This window comes from Priapulus caudatus, unplaced genomic scaffold (assembly GCF_000485595.1).
Source record: "Priapulus caudatus unplaced genomic scaffold, Priapulus_caudatus-5.0.1 Scaffold130, whole genome shotgun sequence".
In the NCBI taxonomy this organism is placed as follows: Eukaryota; Metazoa; Priapulida; class Priapulimorpha; order Priapulimorphida; family Priapulidae; genus Priapulus; species Priapulus caudatus.
Genome location: NW_014577191.1, coordinates 149774 through 153351, shown reverse-complemented (window position 1 = coordinate 153351; position 3578 = coordinate 149774). Strand labels below are relative to the sequence as shown.

The 3578-nt window shown below is 45.9% G+C and overlaps 1 long non-coding RNA gene across 1 annotated transcript; it reads left to right on the top strand.

The window, feature by feature from the left end:
• The first annotated feature begins 752 nt into the window (after positions 1-752).
• Positions 753-2949, top strand: LOC106805862. Its single transcript, XR_001393476.1, has 2 exons — positions 753-2264; positions 2303-2949. It is a non-coding gene; the product is annotated as an uncharacterized LOC106805862 (long non-coding RNA).
• Positions 2950-3578: the final 629 nt, after the last annotated feature.

The following is a 3578-nucleotide window of genomic DNA, read 5'->3' as shown; positions in this document are numbered from 1 at the left end:
ATGAATTGTAAAATCGCCCGATGGCATCGGGCAGTCGTGGACACATCGGGCGATGGCATCGGGCGATAATATCAAAACGTTTTGATCTGTGCGATGGCATCGGCCGATGGCATCGGGCGATGAAATCGGCGGCGATTGAGTGGACACACCAGGCGATTTTTACGCCGATGCCATCGGCCGATGGCATCGCCTGGTGTGTCTGGCCCTTTACACCCGGAAACGCCCTCCTTAAAACAAACACCTGTTTGTGAAGGACACTTTATTGGGTTCCCTAGAATAACCTTCATACACAGGTTCGACTCTAATCTCAGCTAGTACATCGCGATGTCAGAGCATATGTTGACAACGCTACTCTCATAAATAAGTACAGTACACAATCTATTATCCGAAATGCTGAAAACCGAAAAGCTCCGAAAACCAAAACTTTTTGTGTGGAAATTGTCTGCACACCAAAGCTCGCGTTTGATGCCAAAACTTGACCCGACGAATATTAATGTGTTTGGCATTACTCATACATATTGTACTGTACCGGTACAGCACTTCCCCTTTTGAAAACTTGGGTTTTAGTACTGGCTAGTTGCAGGATATACGGTATGTATATCTGTACTGTACTACCATTCCGAAATCCGAAGAATTCCGAATTCCGAAACGTGTCTGGTTCCAAGGGTTTCGGATAATAGATTGTGTACTGTAATATTTATCGCAGTATTACGGAAGTGAAATATACGAACGTCTCTTGCCTCCGCAGCCCGACAGCCATCCATCTACAGAAACTCAGCGACCGTTCAACACATGGCTGGACTCTAGCAAGCTGAACGAGAAGGGCGTGACTCAGTGTTCGAGCTTCAATGAAGGCACCTACAAGTGTCTACTGCCTCTGATGAAGGGGACCAATATCGCTTTCTCCAAGACGGAATCGTAGAGGGTTAGGAGGCGCGCGCGTGGCGACGGCGCAGCGAGCGAGCGCGCGCGAATACAAGAGGTACATATCGGCGCTGGATGGACCGGGGTGCGGGGCTGGCTGAGTGTGTGCAGTGGTCGTGTTTGTGTGGAGTATGCACCAGCTAACGGCCACCTCAATCTGTCAATAACGTCAGTGAGCTGCGTGGGGGCAGCAGCACTGCCACGTGTCCCCCCCCTACCCTAGATTTTTTTTCGCCAACAGCTGTAAGTCGTGCTGCTGCTGCTGCTGCTTATGCAAGTCCAGAGCAGTTCAAATACTAGACCCGAGTAGCCGAATCTCTTATTGATTTGCTAGTGTCACCTCAACGAAACTTTTATTCGTGCTAACATATATATGTGTATATATATATGCATTCACATGCGTAAATCAGGATTTCACGCAGCCGTCACGTTGTGATAAACTTGATTCCAAGTGCAGATGTAGAAAGTTAGCATTTTGTAGCGAGGAGCCGAGGACAGAGGATAGAGAGAGAGTTCCATGCTGGGGTGGATGTCACTCTGTTCACGTATAACATCAATAGGAAGTGAAAATGTTTGTTTATGGAGATCTGCATCATTTTGAGGTTTAATATAATGTGTTTCATATTGTATTTCTATATTCTTGAAGTGATACAGAGTTGCTTAGTGGCGCTGTAAGCAATGCAGAGCTGATTATATATATCAAGAGCTAATAATACATATATTACAATACAATTACAATACAACAATAAGGTTAATACAATAAGGTATTATTAGCTCTTGATATACATGTGTATAATAGGTATAAGGTTGTTGCAGGGTTAGCATTTCACAGTTATGATCAGGAGTAAATAATATGCCTATTATTGACTCCTGATGTTATATATATATATATATATGACATTACACTAAGGTAGATCCCCGTGATTTCGTGTTAGTGCACATGTTTCTGTCTCGGACAACTGCTTGTGTAGGGTAAATATAGCCAGCAGTTATTATTGCGATTAGCTGAGAAAAGTAGTCGCTGGGGCAGTATGATAGCACCTGATAGTCTGACCTTTACTTACAAAGTGTGGCGACCGAATTTCCCTGCGTAAACAATGTAAGCTTGTGAACTGTCTGAACGTGGCTGCTGCTATACGGATAGTAGCAGTGAGTCACCGCACGTCTTCCGGGACTCTTCCCTGAGCCGCCGCCGCCGCCACTTCCGACCAACATTATCCAACCTGGACTTTTTCTCCGCGGAAAACACGCATCGAGTTATTTTAGGAGGACTGCGGTTTCCTGCGCCGCTCGTTTATTGCAGTGTTGTCGTACTTCTGTATAATATACTCCCGTGCTGGGTGATGCGAGTGTGTGCGTATATATGCACGTGTGTGAGTGTGTGTGTGCGTGCGTGCGTGCGTGCGTCCGTGCGTGTGTGTGTGGGCGGGGAACACCTCGATGTCAGTGCATGCACATCCGTGTTATTCTCCAGCTGCAGAAGAACTAGTGCACAGCTGTCACGAAAAAGCGCGATTGGCGCGTAGCAAGGCAATCGTATTGCATGGAATTCCCCATCGCCAGCGATGGCTGGATGGCCAGGTACGCACGCGGCTAGTGTGTACGCTGTACGGATTATATTTTTATAATGTTTCTCGCAGTGAACTCTACTCCCTGCCTTTTTCCCGCCGTGTATATTGAGACTAAATGCTATTATTAAATGGCAGGGAATAAACTAAAAGCGTAGTGAACAAAAACGGTGGTAGAAGCCAGCGTGCGGGAGGCGGCTGTAGAGGGATGGTGTGTGGTAGAAGCCAGCGTGCGTGCGGGAGGCGGCTGTAGAGGGATGGTGTGTGGTAGAAGCCAGCGTGCGTGCGGGAGGCGGTTGACAGCTTCATTGTTTACGAGCGGATTTTCTTACACAGAGCTTTAACGCATGCATCGCAGAACCCCGATGAGTGAGGCTTATGCTATATACGTGTCAGCACAGTATATTGTACCTGTACAAAAATGAATAAATCGAATGTGTATTTGATTATAAGCACGCACCGTTGTACAACGAGCGTATAAATCTCGTGACGAATCTGTACATGACGACAGTACGCATTGCAGGTCGTTGGCTGTCGGCGGCAGCTAAACAACACAGAATGTATATATTTTTGCACGTTTAGCTCTTTGCAATAGCGCCTCGACCATTTATTTATATTAAAACTTACGAGGAACAAATACGCCAACATAACAATATCAATCAACAATATCAAGATCTGGCTTGCATGCTTGACAACGAGCTTTGCCACGCGGACATACACTCTTGAAAAAATTGTTACTTTTCGTAACAAACTCGCCATGAACAGGAGACTAATTACGAAAGACCATATTAATAAGCATCTATGCGATGGAGCCAAGTGATGTGATTAATTCGTGTGTTTTTTTGTTAACGAGATTTCTCGGCGTGAATTGTTCGTTTCGCTCTCGCTTGCTTTCGTTACACGCTCACGCGTGGTAACATGAAATCCGTTGCCGTGCTTGCACGAGACGGATGTGTATACAGACCGGCAACATCACGCAGGAATTTCTAACAAGATAAATCAATGGCCGAAGACGTTGACAAAATTTAATGGTTCCACTGTCGTATCGATCGCCTAGACACACAGCGGAAAGTGACCGCTTTTTTC